Source organism: Balaenoptera borealis (genome assembly GCF_965194805.1).
Source record: "Balaenoptera borealis genome assembly, chromosome: X".
Lineage (NCBI taxonomy): Eukaryota > Metazoa > Chordata > Mammalia > Artiodactyla > Balaenopteridae > Balaenoptera > Balaenoptera borealis.
This window is the reverse complement of record NC_138881.1, coordinates 65551513-65568501: the sequence shown is the minus strand read 5'-3', so window position 1 is coordinate 65568501 and position 16989 is coordinate 65551513.

Genomic DNA, 16989 nt, shown 5'->3' with positions numbered 1-16989 from the left:
CTAGTGGAGGAATAACAAAAGATAGGTTCTCAAACTTAATCATTTTTGCCATTTAAATCCAGAATCTCAGAGATTAATGGGGTCTTACATATTGTACCTAACTCTTTTATTTGACAGAAAGAGAAGCTGAGGTCCAAAAGGATCACACAATTGGATGTTGACAGAGTTGGAATAAGATACCAGCATACCCAGTCTTCTGTGGAGACTTCCTCTAATATAGCAAGCTAGCAAGTCCAGTAAAAAGTTGTGTGTATGGTAGTAATGTAAAAATAGAAGTGTTCTCATAAGTTAGAGATGTTTACTAAAACACTCATGGATGAAATGAAATTACATCCGGCATTTGCTTTAAAATTCTTCAGTAAAAATTGTGAGGGAAGGCAGATAAATACAACAAGATTTGCAACATGTTACTAACTATTAAAGCTGTGTTATTGGTATATTCATGTTCATTACACAACTCTCTTTTTTTGTTTATGCTTGAAAAATTCTATAGTAAAGAGTGTTTTGTAAAGTAATGTGTTAGGGGACAGCTGTGTAACTGGAAATTACACCATTATGTATAATCTATAGATTTTAATGATCCATGATCATGACCATGGTCAAAACTTTCTTATAAAGGCCGTCTTAATGCCAGTAAATGTTTTATAAATAAGTACCTGCTAATGAAAGTGTGCCTGTTTATGATGCTATACATTATAATGTGTTAAAATGGAGGTTTTTGTTTTTAAGAGAATATGATTAAGTTCACAATTGTGGAGAATATAAGTTTATTATTTGAACTATATTATATCTGTTGATTCCTTTAATTTTATCCAGCAAAACCAACAAATCTACAGGGTGTGTACGTATGTGAATGTGAGCAGAGCAGGATACTTCTTAATACAATTTGATTCTGCAACAATTGATTTGAAAGAGTACTTCCAAAACAATTTGATAATTTATGCATTAAAACTTTAATTTTCAAGGAAAACAAATCAATTAAAAAAGCAATTCTTCTGTCATCAGCCACTCAATATATAGATACACAGAGGAAGAATGCTGATAAATAATCAGCAGGGGAGCAGAACAAGGGAAGCATCAGTAAAATAGATCAAAGGGAGAGAGTTTGAGACTCTGGCTACATGTAAATATACTGGACCATATATGCCTTCTGGTTGAACAGCACAAATGACAACTGAGAGCTTATGTAGCAAAAAGCTAACTTAATATAGAGAAACCCCTCCCCACAAAAACATAAATAAATAAATGAATAAATAAGCATAACCCCTTGTTATTTAGTAAGTTAAATAAGCTAGCAAGCACAAAAATATTAAAGCTGAAATTTAGAGGTGGGAGAGGATCATACTGTCCAAATTATTATTATTATTATTTTTAATTTTTTAATTATTTTTTTAGGTCTACTATTTTTTAAATTAATTTTTATTGGAGTTTAATTGCTTTACAATGTCGTGATAGCTTCTTCTGTACAGCAAAGTGAATCAGCTATAAGTATACATATCTCTCTTTTTTTTTGGATTTCCTTCCCATTTAGGTCACCACAGAGCATTGAGTAGAGTTCCCTGAGCTATACAGTAGGTTCTCATTACTTACCTATTTTATACATAGTATCAATAATGTATATATGTCAATCCCAATCTCCCAATTCATGCCACCCCCTTCTTCCCCCCTTGGTGTCCATAAGCTTGCTCTCTATGTCTGTGTCTCTGTTTCTGCTTTGCAAGTAAGATCATCTATACCATTTTTCTAGATTCCACATATATGCGTTAATATACGATATTTGTTTTTCACTTTCTTACTTACTTCACTCTGTATGACACTCTCTAGGTTCATCCATGTCTCTACAAATGACCCAATTTCATTCTTTTTTTATGGCTAATATTCCATTGTATATATGTACACATCTTCTTTATCCATTCCTCTGTTGATGGACATTTAGGTTGCTTCCATGTCCAGACTATTGTAAATAGTGCTGCAATGAGCATTGGGGTGCATGTGTCTTTTTGAATTATGGTTTCCTCTGGGTATATGCCCAGTAGTGGGATTTTTGGGTCATATAGTTCTATTTTTAGTTTTTTAAGGAAACTCCTTACTGTTCTCCATAGTGGTTGTATCAATTTACATTCCCACCAACAGTGCAAAAGGGTTCCCTTTTCTCCATACCCTCTCCAGCATTTATTGTTTGTAGATTTTTCAATGATGACCATTCTGACTGGTGTTAGCTGATACCTCATTGTAGTTTTGATTTGTGTTTTTCTACTAATTAGTGATGTTGAGCATCTTTTCATGTGTTTGTTGGCCATCAGTATGTCTTTTATGGAGAAATGTCTATTTAGGTCTTCTGTCCATATTTTGATTGGGTTGTTTGTTTGTTTTTTTGATATTGAGCTGCATAAGTCGTTTGTATATTTTGGAGATTAATCCTTTGTCAGTTGCTTCATTTGCAAATATTTTCTCCCATTCTGAGGGTTGTCTTTTGGTCTTGTTTATAGTTTCCTTTGCTGTGCAAAAGCTTTTAAGTTTAATTAGTTCCCATTTGTTTTTATTTTCATTGCTCTAGGAGGTCAGTCAAAAAAGATCTTGCTAAGATTCTTGGTCACTTTCCTATATGGTTGTCTTCTGGAAAAATAGTTTTGAAAAAGATTTGGGCATTACTCTTTTTTGATCCACCTCCTAGAATAATGTCCAAATCATTTTTGAAACTATATTACCAGAAGACAGCCAGATGGGAAAATGACCAAGAATGGCTTCCACTTCATGAAATGCAATGTACTTCTCACCTTTGATCTACTAAGGTAAGTAGGTAATTTGGCCTAAATCTATTATATTAACATTCAAAAACGCTGCCACTGTTTCATTTCTCTCCAAAGGGAAATGGCTTCTGTTACTTATCTTGAATTTTTTTTCAACTTTCATACTTTGTAATTTTTTATTTGTATTTCTTGGTGTAAGGGGCAACTTGCCAAGAAAGGCACTAGCTCAGTAGCATAATGAGCATTTGCAAACAGTAGTTATGTCTATAAAGGCTTGTTTTCTCTCCTTGAAGAAAATTTCTGGGCAAAGAATTGACATTTTGAAAACATTTTAGGAAAAAATATTCAAATATCGGGAAATAAAGGTTATGGGGAGCAGGGGGTTTTGAAAATCTAGCTTGTGCAGACAGTGTAAACACATTGAAAAGTACAAAGATAAATGAGGCCAGGTGCATGAAAGAGAGATAGATGTCAGATCTAAGTTAGAGTTGAGTTACCCATTTGGGAGCTGATTTAGATTCAAGTTGGTATGAGGGAATATGGCCAAAATATGAAGTCTTGGCTGAGCAAAAGCTAAATGAGTTTGATGAACTTGGAATTGAGTTTGATTTTGAATAAAAACTCATCTTTACTTCTTAAATGGAACACTGCAATTTTAGTTTTAAAAGAGAGGATATTCACTCAAAAAATATCCTGTACCTGCAAGAGCAGAAGCAAGAGTGGGAGTGGAAAGTAAGAGAAAGAGAGGGGAAATCTGATGACTAAATACCACACGATATTAAGAAATAGGATTATACTGTCAGTTGTGACACTTGGATTCTAACAGCAGTTCTGATGCTAACTCGCAATGTTACTGTAGGCTAGTTCCATCCCTCTCCAGGCTTTAGTTTCTCCACCTGATTATTTAAGATCGTTATATTAAATGGTCTTCTGGGTGTGGGGGGATCTTTATAATTTTGCATTTCTAGTTAAAGTCATTTGAAATCATTTAGTGTAATTTAGCTAGGTTTTGGCTAATGTTCACTTATAGCTAATAGCAACTAATAAAGCTACTTAAGCTAATAAACTAATGTTAATTTTATTTGGAGACACTTGCTACTATTCTAATCATGTTTATACTAAATTAGGGTTAGACTTGTTTTTGAAGCATTATGCTGGGCACCAATTCTCACTGCCTATGTCTGGAGATAAAAATGGAGAAAGTATAGGGAATAGGGCTGACTGTTTGCTAAATCAAGGAAAACACACCCTGGAGATGACTGATTTGGAGATATCTCTGATGCTGGCTTCTTTTTTGTTTACCTATACTCAGAACTCCTTCAAGGTCACTAGCATTTTCAGTTAAACCTGGTGTTCCATTCCTAGTTGGCTGCTTGGCTGCCTCTTTCATGGGCCCACAAGTTTTATGCAGCTGTTAGGAGATGTGCTTGGTGTCTAATTTCCCCTTCTGCCTGTGGAGATTGAGGCTTTGCACATCTGAATCCATCTATATCAAGATTTTTCCCTGGTCCAACTCTGGTGATGCCCTATCCCATATTTCACTTTCTCTTTTTAACTTTTTGACTGTTACATCAGCACCTCTTATAACTGGGGGTACAGTTCTAAATATGCCAGTGAATTTAGGAAGGAAAAAGTTATGTGACAACCTATTAAGCCTCAAATAATAGCTCTTCTTTCAAAGGCCTTGTGATGTGAAACATCTCCATGGAGAATGCAGAAAAGAAGTTAATGTTCTCAGATAGTGAAACATTTCTGTAACCAGATTAGTCAGTCTTATCTTTGCATGGCTTTGCCATGTGACCTAAGACAGGAACCAGCCTTTTTGGGAAAGAGAAGTTCTTTTCTACATACTTCTACTGATACAAAGCAGATGTAGACCTGAACCCATTTGTCACAAGTGGCATTCAATATAATTTGGACAGATGTATGGACAAATATTTTATTTTAATAACTAATTAATTATATTTATAATAGAATTAGTATTTATTTTCTATAATTACCATCTCTTTATATCACATGTAACTTGTTTTCTGAACATATGGTAATATAATATTTTATTTTAAAGGAAGTTAAATTACTTTAAATAAAATTATATTTGAATAGATTAAAGAAAGATATACATATTATTATACATATTATGTAGTGATAAACAGGTACGGAAAAATCATGCAAGAGGTATAAGAATGATTGAAATTTGGGAAACACAGGATCAGAAAACCTCCAAGTTGCTGTTAGCCCTTAGATTCTATGATTTCTTCAATAGTCACTAAAAGGAGAATTAAATTATGAAATTATTTTCTATCTGCCTCCTTATTCTCCTCCCTCCATTCAGTACTATGTGGTTTAGTACTAGGTGTCTGCTGAGTGCTTATTTGTTCCAAAAGCATTAGTATTGCCTAGGTCATCTTCAGCAAGAGCAGCTTGCCTACTACATGAAAGGCTGTCTTACCACATGTTGACATTGCTCTTCTCGGAAATTACTGTAAGTCTATAAACACAAATGCTTTTTCAAAAGGTGTCAAAACAGCAAGAGAGATAAGTCATGAATTCTTATTTCATCATAAATATTCATGAACAATGCCATCTACAGCTGATGGCCAGAATAAGTCTCAAATGACAACCTATACTTTTGGACTACATGGTTATTTTACAAGCTCAAGTATAGGTTCTCTACTACTGTGGGACATGTGCATCACAATTGACAAGGAGCCATCTGAGCATCTGCAACTCAGAAAAAAAATCAGGAGAACAACCTAAATTCCCAAACAAGGGATTTGTTATGATCACCATGCAAAGGCATTTTCAAATGTCTTTCAAAAGAAGCAGCATACCAAGAATATATATATATACATATATACATATATATATGTTAAAGCCCCTTTGGGTTCATTCAAGTTCAGCTACAACTTTTTGCTTAATTAGGGCGAATGGAACCTTTTTACACTTTGCTTGGGAAGCTATGATTTTTTTGACCTACATCAACATTTATCAAGGTTTGTATTTTTGCTATCTCTTTGGACAATAGAGATTAATGAAGTTATTTCTTATGTGAATAGCACCTACATTTCCATTAACTTTTTGAATCTCAGGCAACCTAGGAAGGTAGGAAGAGCAGACATAATTGTCCCCACTTTGAGGAGAGAAAATTGACAACTATCAAGGGAAACACTTTTGATTCTCATTGTATATTAGAGACTGAGTAGTAAGCATAATTACAGAACCAATGCTTTCTGGCCTTTTATGAGATGTTAGGTTCTATCTAGACTAGACTGTCACTGGAAGTAACAGTGATGAAGGGTTTTAGATGATGAGGTAAAAGTAGGGGTGGGGGTCCAAAACCTCTCTTCAATGTTCAGATACCTATTGAAAGGCATGCAGTCCCATAGTCCTAAACTATTCTGAGAGCTGAACATCCCTGGAAGAAGCTGCTCTGCTGCCCTGGTGTAAACTGGTAGAACGAAGCCATCTGAGGTTTGTTTATACTATAAACATAACATTTGACCTACCCAGTTTGATAATACAACTAAATAGATCATTGCACAAAGTTTTTCTTTGGTCTTCAGGTGACTAAACCTCTGATTTTCACTTTCACATAACATTTAACATGGCAATAAAATCTCTTTAAGTTGATCAGAGCTAAGATAAGGGGAGCAGAGCTAAGAATAGTATGATTTTAGCTATTCTTCTATCTCTGAAAAAAGACAGATTTCAGAATATCATTAGAAACCAAAAGGGAAGTCACTAGTGACCTTCAAGGGAATATTTTTGTTAGAAAATGAGAATCCAGGTTTTAAGAGAGATTGGGAGATAATGATATGGATGCAGTGGGTAAAGGGCATTTTTAGCAAAAAACTGAGTGTGAGTGTAAAAATAGAATTATAACTATGGTGAAAAATAATTCGTCACTGCTTAATGATATATAAAGAGTTCTCTATTTTTAGTTTGTCTCCATACTGTTCTCCATAGTGGCTCTATCAATTTACATTCCCACCAACAGTGTTGGAGGGTTCCTTTTTCTCCACACCCTCTCCAGCATTTATTATTTGCAGATTTTTTAATGATAGCCATTCTGACTGGTGTGAGGTGATACCTCATTGTAGTTTTGAATTGTATTTCTCTAATAATTAGTGATGTTGAGCTACCATAGGATCCAGCAATCCCACTCCTGGGCATATATCTGGAGAAAACCATAATTCGAAAAGATACATGCACCCCAATGTTCATTGCAGCACTATTTACAATAGCTAGGACACAGTAGCAACCTAAATGTCCATCAACAGAGGAATGGATAAAGAAGATGTGGTACATATATACAGTGGAATATTACTCAGCCATAAAAAAGAACAAAATAATGCCATTTGCAGCAACATGGATGGAACTAGAGATTGTCATACTGAGTGAAGTAAGTCAGACAGAGAAAGGTGAATATTGTATGATATTGCTTATATGTGGAATCTAAAAAAAGGTACAAATGAACTTATCTACAAAACAGAAATAGAGTTACAGATGTAGAAAACAAACTTATGGTTACCAGGGGTAAAGGGTGGGGATAAATTGGAAGGTTGGGATTGACATATATGCACCACTATGCATAAAATAGATAATAAGGACCTACTGTATAGCACAGGTAACTCTACTCAGTACTTTGTAATGGCCTATATGGAAAAGAATCTAAGAAAAGTTTGGATATATGTATATGTGTAACAGATTCACTTTGCTGTACACCTGAAACTAACACAACATTGTAAATCAACTATACTTCAATAATTTTTTTTTACCTTAAAAATAAAAACAGAATGGTAGTTAGATGAGACAATGAGGTTAATGTAGCTTATATCTATCTTTAAGTTAGTAAAAAAAAAAAAAGAAAAGTAAACCTACTTGTGTGCTTTTTGCATTTGGTTATAACACAGGGGAAAAGAGAATCGAGCTCATTGGCAGCTTAGGGTATGGGTATGGGTATATACCCCATTGTTCATCCTCTCATTTTCCACTAAGACTAGGTAGCGCCAACCACACTGTTTCCTGACTCTAGGAAAAAATCTTTTCATAGTTCCAATGGTGCCATTAAAAACAAAAAAACTTTTTTGAATGTTTTGGCTATTTCTGTTCCTCATAAAGATCCTCTATTTGCCTCTGTTTACAAGTTTCAGTGAAAACAGGTGGCCCTGGGAAAGAAATAGGTAAGTGCTGATGTGACCAATGAATAATACAGAGACACAAATAGTCATTTCCAACTGGGCTCCAATGTTTTAAATTGCTTTATAAATCCATGACTTTGCATTTCCATACATATACAGTGCATTTCTTTATTTTTTTTTTTACAATATTTTCATAGCATCTTTTCTCTGCAGTTCTCAATGGTGAGGATCTCAAAATAACAACCTGTTCATATGAGGACCCAGGGAAAATCTGACTAACACTATTGGCAAAGTCTCAAGTTCCCCTACCATATACCTTCCCCTCTCCTCCTTGTATTTCCCTGACTTCTTTTTCAGGAGTAATCCCTGAGTTGAATCATAGTCTTTCAATGTCTGCCAGTTCCCATTCCTTTCCTAAGTGTAACTGAAATATGAATACACGGAATCCCCCAACCTGGGGTGAAACATTTCCATGGCCTGTGCAGTTGATCAGGTCATATTTCATCAGCAACAGTGGGTAGTATCCAAGAATGTGAGGAATTCATAAAGAGGCTAACTTCAGTTTAGCCTGAGTTTTATAAGTGGAGCCTCTGGGGATCTCACAGCTTTTCTTCATTAAAATAGTATATGTGGTTCACATAACTACTAATCTTCAAATGCAACTTATTGGCACCTGTTTGTTGAAATTCATTTGTTACTCAAACATCTCAATAATTTCACTTAATTTTCAAACTTCTAGCCAATTGGTCCTAGATTTTAATACTTTCAATAATTCTGCCTCATGTCTACATAGTTGGAGATATATTTTATATGGTGATATTGTATTTAAAAGAACTTTAACATTGTTGCTTAAATAACCCCTGCCTTATTACGTTAATTACCATTAAAGTATCTCACGTGGTCATTATCTTTTGTAAGAAATATTCTAAACACTTTATCTGAAAAATTGAAATTAAAAAAAAAAATACCCTTGTATCCACTTTCACGTATTATTTGTCCTGAAGGCAAACCTCCTTGGTAACTGCCAGGCTCTTAAATCTTAAATCAACCAGGATCATAACTCACTTATTCCCATATCACCTATAGCACATCCAGGACTGCACCCAGAAAAAATGATGGAAAGACTTTGCATTAATACCAGAGATGTTCCTTTGCCCCCGATACTGAAGCCATGGTTCAACTCTATTGACTTGGACATGACTATTATTGAGATCTTTTGTTTAACCAACTGTTAGATCATACTACCTTTAAAACTCTCACTCTGTCCTCCTCTCTTAGGCCCAAAATCAAATTTCATGATTATGTAAGAACTAGCAATGCCTCAATAATTTCTCAGTTATCTCTACTCCTTGAAATAAAATAAAATAACATAAACAAGGAATAAATAATATATTTGGCCCTTAGACAAAGCCAACTTTAAATATCTGCGCATAGTATCTGTAATTAACATGAGAGAGAGGATTATCAGAATTGCCTATCTTTGGAGCCTTGTAATTCCTTTGTCTAATCCATGATTTTACTATATCTATATAGGTGGATATTCAAAGGAAAACATTGGTGTCCTAGTTCACACATCTCAAATGGCCCAGTTTCTACTCAGTGAGATTAAATTTATCTGGAAGTGGAATCTGAAGAAAGGTGAAAAACTTCTGCTTGTCAAAAGTTTTACTTACAAGTGAAAAGATATGTCATTCTTTAGAGATTCAACTAGCTGGGAAAAGCTTCCTTGAGCACAGAAAAATAAAATACACACTGGCTATATAAAGAGTGCTTTAACGATTAAAGCACTCTTTATGTATATTATTTACTATAATATTCATATAGCTCACTCATGGATATGAATATTATAGTAAACACTCAGTTCCAGAAAATTGCAACAGAAGATGCTGGATGACCAAGTTATTTAACTTTATGAATGAGGAAATAATAGACAAGGGTAAGAGAACCTTGAAGATTCAGTTGAAATATTGTCATCCAAAAATCATTCTGAAAGTGTCTTTTTTCTTTTTAAGGAAATGTAATCTAAGGCAAGATCCAGATGATGCACTATTTTAACAGTAAGAGGCTAAGGGGGAGGAAGAGTCTCTGTTGAGTTCACTACAAAGAGTTCATTTTGCATCAAATAGCAATTACTTTTCAAGCCACACATCCCTCCCTGTGTAAAATATCTCTACCACTTAAATTCCCACCCATTCACCCAGTGATACAGAATAGTAACTCACAAAAGATCTGGATGCTTAGAAGAGGAAAAGAGTGGGGGTGGGTCAGCACCCACTTTTTCCTACTAGACTCTGAGCACTTCTTTCTACTTGCTAACTACAAAGGTTAAGAGTATAGATTTTGGTACCAGACTGCCTGAGGTCAAATCCTTGCTCGGCCTCTTAATAGCAAAGTGATTTTTGTCAAGTCATTTAATACTTTTGTGCTTCAGTTTCCTCATTCACATAATGTAACGATAGAATCTATATCATAGGGGTTTTTGGATGATTATCCGAGTTGAAATTGTTTTTTATCACTATTTTAAGACTTAGAATTCCTCATCATGCCCTTTTTGTGACCAGGTTTCATCTAAGCACAAAATATTTGTCTGGTTAGTTACATTGAACTTCAAAGCACTCCTCAACGTGAGGCATGTTTGTACATATGTTGTGTTCAGATGGGATGTGCACAAGCCAGCAAGCTTTGTGTACTGGGTGTACACAAAGGCTTCATACAACAATGTATGTGTGTGTGTGTGTTTGTGTGTGTGTATGCATGTACACTCTTTTAGCATGTCTATACCTGAAGTTTCTAGGCCAACTGATAAATTTACTATTTATGTTTTTCACAAGAATACATTTTAAAGATGATTCTTATATTTTTTTCTCTCTATGGAAACTTCTACTACAATATTCTTTCCCCAGATTCTCAGCAGGTAAGTGCTTTTAAATATAATTTAATTCAATTTTTTTCTTTGATTGTTGTTAGTACAAGTTCAAAATTAAACACAGCCAAGTGGCCTGTGAATATTATTAGCTTATTTTTCAAGTACTTTTCAGTGCCCATACAGATTTCCACACCCCACCACCTTCCCCATGGGCCCCCAGGGACCCACAACTCTGTTTCAGACAGAGAAGGAAGGCATGTGCTCTCATTTTGCACTTGTGAAACAGCCTAGCACCAGCCACTATTGCCCCACCCCTGTTCCCAAAAGCAAAGGGCAGAAAAAAGTTTCTCCTCCTTTCTTTTCTGATTTTGCCTTCTTTCTTATGGATCAAAATATGTTTCTTCAGCTTTGAAACTTCTAAGGGTCTTTCAGGTAATTTTTTATTACTGTTTTTTGAACCCCCCTGTCCTGTTGAGCACATAGAGGAAAGTAGATAAGCCATGCCTGTTAGACACGTGGTAAAACAGTTCACAGCTGTTGCAACCAAAGCCTGCATTCTTGTTTGAATGTGGTTAAGCTGGGAAACTGAAGTGTGGGTGTCTATGGAAACAACTGCTCAAGTGATTATGAGTTGAGACATAGAGAAACCAACTTGTAAAGGGGGTGTGCTAACTCCAGCCTCCTCCAACAATAGCAAATGATAATTCTTTGTGTTTGTCAATTTGTATTTGGGGCTTCAAATTTTGTTTCATACAGACTCAGCTGTTGGGCTTTCCCTTGGCTTAAAAGCATAGTTCTGAGTACTCAGGTCTATAAGCAAATTTTGCTGGCTGCAGCTCCAGCTATCTACCTATTTCCACAAAGACACAATTCTTTTGACCATCACCCTTAAAAGTGTAGTCTTTCAGTTTCTTTGATGGTGCAAAGCGCCTTCTTTAGTGGGTCATAAAAGAATGAAAAGAACATTAGCATTGCACTTAGGAACTTGTTCTCAGGTCATGGTTCATTCAAATATTAGCAGTAACTAAGGAGGCTCTACAGCTTGTGGGAGTCAGATTGCCTGGAATCTTAATTCCAACTCTGCAATTTAATAGTTGTGTAACCTGGGGAAAACTACTTAACCTTTTTTAACCTCAACTTTCTTATATATGAAGTGGTTATAGTCATAGGTGCTATATCTCACAGGGCCATGTGGTGATTTAACGAAATAACACATATACATAATCTAAGGAAATATATTAATAAATATTATACACCATCATCATCATAATCATCATCATATCTATATTACCATCCAGGAAAAACCAAATAACCTTGCTTCTCCTTAGTAGACTTATCTATAAATTGACAATCATGACCTAGGAGTATTGAGAAAAATTCCAAAGTTTACGAATTCTAAACAAAGATGGTAGTCTCTGAAGTGCAAATGAATTGAAGGGTGTTTATTGATAATGAGCAAATATAAAAGCTAGCAAGTGACTACATGCCCCATTCAAGGTCTCTTTTATGGGATGAAGTTAATTCTAAAAGTGAGAATACAAGTTCTTAGTTCCCAGCTGTTTCTGAGTAAATGAATCCTAGTTCTCCCATTCACTGGCATTTCTTCAATGATTAATGCATACTTACTAGATTCCAGAAACAGTGATGCCTTCGGAGTATCAGCTCTGATACTCTAGATATTCTACATGTCCTAGAGCATACAGGACTAGGATAACAGATATTTTTGTTCTTGGCATGATATATTATCAGAGAGAAATCTGGATATTCCATATCAATGGATATGGAATGTTTTTCATATCCATTGATAAGCCAGGCTCTGCATTTTCTGTGAAATCTCAAAGGAATTAGAAAATTTGTGGTGATTTTCTAGATTTCCTTTTAATACCATTACAGATTTTCTCTGTAGTATTTCTTCACCAGCATTGTTAGGTAACAGTTTCAAATACCCTGAAATTAAACTCTAATATCATAGTTTTCTACAGTCTGTAGGGTGAGGCTTGAGGACTTCAGCTTTTTATTATTTTATGTTTGTTTGTTTATAATATATCTTTGTCTAAGACAGAATTAGCGGGATGTGTGTGGGATTATGTGTCAATGTTTAACTTAAACGGGTCTTCAATTGCTCAAAGCTCCTGAAAAATGCCACTTATGCTCCTCATGATTACTCACAGAGCCTTACATAAAGTTTAGCTGCCAACACTCTAGAGCTACAATTTCTTTTTATGGTGAATGATGCCACCATTTCTTCACTAATCCTTTGCAGCTCACCAGCAGAGGGGGCCAATAGCTGTATTCTATGGTTCTTCAGGCAGTCCAGGGTCCATAGTGGGGATTTTTTGTTTGTTTTTGTTTAAAATATCTGTCACTGTGTCATGTTCATGGAATGCTTTCCTGAGCAGTTACAAAGACATGTTGGCAATGCTTTTGAGGATGGGATTGTTTTCCAGTCCCCAACATGATATTTTATTTCTAGAATAAATATTTATTTAAATAGATAAATAAATAAATATTTTTTTCTCTAGAAAATATTTCTGGCTCAGGGAAAATAAAATACTTTTCATTTTCAATGGAGACAGTTTCTGGAATGTTAGGGATAGTAATGACTGAGTTAAGTCCATTCTCTCACCCCCACTACACATATACACACACCTGTGGAGGGCTTCCCATGAAAAAACTTATTTAAACTGCTAAACTTTACTCATGTCTAAGAGAGTGAGCTCACTAATAATGCCTTGCCCTTGGGTGCTGATTTTGATGTCTTTCTTATACACACACATACATGTGCACACACCCTCACACTGTCGCAACAACAGAAAAGTTTAAGTGTTATTTAAATTATTTTACACTGGGGGGAAACTAAAATACAAACCAAATTTGGGAAATTGCTTAAGATCATACATTTAGTAGTTAAAGAAATAGAACTAGATCAATTAGGGTAATAATCTCCCTGTCAAGTCTCAGTGTCTTATTTACTCTTGAAGTTTACAGATTGAAGCCCTTAGTGACTTAAGGCATAGACTGGATGAGGGAATAGAGTGAATAGGAAAAGAAAAACAAACATAGAAAGAAAAAGAGGCATAAGCATTAGAGGGTTAGAAACCCAATAACCATGGCATCAGGGCTCTCTCCCTGGCATTTAGATGCATATTTCACCTTAGTCACAAGGAAACCTATTAATAAAGAATCTTCACAGACCTAACATTCCAATTATAGATGTAATTTTTTCCACAGCAAGAAACCCCTTCAGCATATTTTCTATCTCATAAAGTAAATAAAAGTCAATCTCCATTCAATCTTTTTCAGAGATGGGAAAATTATACTTTCATAAGCAACCTGTCGCATTGCTTAAGAACTGCTCATATGTTCTATATTATAAATGGAAGTCCACTTCCACCTATCTTCCATTTATTGGTCCTATTTCTTTCTTCTATTACATTAAAGGATTAGCTTCCTGCACTCTTATACGTGACAGCCATTATTCTACATAAAGACAGCAAGAATACTCTTCCTTTCCCTTGTCTAGAATCAGTTTTCAGTTCATCATCATTAGTTTTCACCATTCATCATTGGTTTCATCATATATTCTTCATTAGCCAAGCTTTCAGCCTCTCCATGCGTTAGCCACCTTCCTCTGGTTACTTGAGTTCATTTAAGTATGTCATAAAATGTGACATCCAAATCTCATCTGACCAATGTGGATTAGAATAAGGATGGTACCATCCTAATTCTGGGAAATGTATATTTCTTAATGTATTAAAGTATTGTGCTATCTTATAGATAACCAAATTATACTGTGGGGTTTTCACACTCAATTAAAGCTATGTCTTAAACATGAAATATTATCATGTCAGGTCTTTTCATATTGTTGAAACTAAATGCTATATTTACATTAGTTAGAATTTAGACATTTTTGTTTTACCCAGCATTTTACAATATTTAAATAATTCCAAACCACTGATTCCTGTTTTACAAATACTTCTAGCAAGCCTTGTTATTACAGAATATTAGAAGCATTAACTTAGAATAGGGAATGAAGAATCAATACAAATACAGGATCAAGAAATTACAGCTGACAAAAAGAGAAGGGACAGAAACACCTGAAAAAAACCACAAGAATTAAAGAAGCAATGTTAGTTCAGAAGCACTCAGTATAGGAGCAAACAGCCCTATATACCTCATGAGAATTTCAATGTATATGTAAACTACACAGTAAAGTACCTGAGCAATTAGGATACTCTTAAGTTAACTATCCTCTATTTAATAAGGCAGATACATAAGAATCTTTAGAAAAAGCCCTGCTTAAAATTTTTTGGTATTTGAAGTGGGTTGAATGGTGCCCCCCCAAATATATCTATGTCCTAATTCTCAGAACCTGTAAATTTTACCTCATTTGGTAAACGAGGTATTGCACGTGTAATTAAGTTAAAGATTTTGCGATGAGGAGGTCATCCTGGATTATCTGGATGGGCTGTAAATCCAACAACAAGTATCCTTATAAGATAGAAGAGGATAATATACAGACACATAGAGGAGAAGGTAATATGAAGATGGAGGCAGAGATTGGAGTAATGTAGAGGAAGCCAAGGAATGCTAAGAATTGTTGGCAACCACCAGCAGCTAGGAGAGAGACATGGAATGGATTCTCCCCAGATCCCTGGAAAAAAAGTTCAGCAGCTCTGCCAACACTGATTTTGGGCTTGTGAGCTCCAGAACTGTGAGAAAATAAATTTCCGTTGTTTTAAGCCACACAGTCTGTGGTAATTTGCACTCCAAACATAGAAAACTAATACAGTACTTAAGGTGCTAAGTATCACTACCTAGTAACTTTATTTACATGGAAACTGTTAAAAACTGGATAAATGGAGCATTTGTGGGTAAAAGTAAAACAATATAAAATAATATGAATTATAGAACCTGAACAACATAGTATCATTATTAATGTTTTAAACATTAAATTGTATTTACACAATACATACTGAAATGATATTTATTCACCCATTCACTTATCTCTCCATCCTTCCATCTATTCATCCATCCATCCATTTAGCCTACCAGCAAGCCAACATTTATCTAGCAGTTATTTTTTTTTTAATTTTTATTTATTTATTTATTTATGGCTGTATTGGGTCTTCGTTTCTGTGCGAGGGCTTTCTCTAGTTGCAGCGAGCGGGGGCCACTCTTCATCGCGGTGCGCGGGCCTCTCACTGTCGCGGCCTCTCTTGTTGCGGAGCACAGGCTCCAGACGCGCAGGCTCAGTAATTGTGGCTCACGGGCCTAGTCGCTCCGCAGCATGTGGGATCCTCCCAGACCAGGGCTCGAACCCGTGTTCCCTGCATTGGCAGGCAGATTCCCAACCACTGCGCCACCAGGGAAGCCCTATCTAGCAGTTATTGAGTTCAACCTTAAATCAACATCACAGCATGATTTCATTCATCAATGTTGTTAACCACAGACACGTTTTATAGATTGTGATAATTTCAATCACCCAAATGTTTGCAGTCATCCAGATATTGAGGATCATGAAGTTAAATCAACTGAACGATGAACTAAAGAGTTTTCATTTCTTACAGATGTCTTGATACCTTGTAAATGTAACCATAATCTAAAATGTCCCAAAATGCAGTTGAGAAGGAAGCAAAAGTTATCATGTTTAACGTATAGCATACAAGACAAACATGTGTCTTGGACATTCTCAACTATTGTGAAACCCCCAGGGAGTGGCAGGAAGAATAATTTGTGCCTAATTGGTAGCAATTTATTCTTTTAGTTTATGATGTTTTGTATATTAACTTTGCTTCACTTAAAATATGCTTTTTTTTACCTGAAAACAAGAATGATCATGTTTGGCCACAGCAAGATACTGTATTGGAGAAGATGTGAATATTAGTGCTACCTGAGTTCAGGATCACACTGGAAATAAAGGAGCTTAATTCATTATTCTATCAATGAAATACATGGCAAGTCTTCCTCAAACATGAAACTAGCTGTCTTCCAGAAATATTTGGCCAGTGACTGCCCATGAGGAAGATTTTATCAAACTAAAGCAAAATGAGAAAATTGGGAGAATGTGGCAAGTGTTTTATAAAATTAAAAGCATTTAACTTAAAGACTTCTCCTATCTTATCTGTTAATGTTCTTCCTAATTGTGGGTGGTTATTGTTTATTGTTGTTTACTAACCTCTTAACTTGACAAAATAAAATATGAGCAAGCCTATGCCAATGACCACTTTTT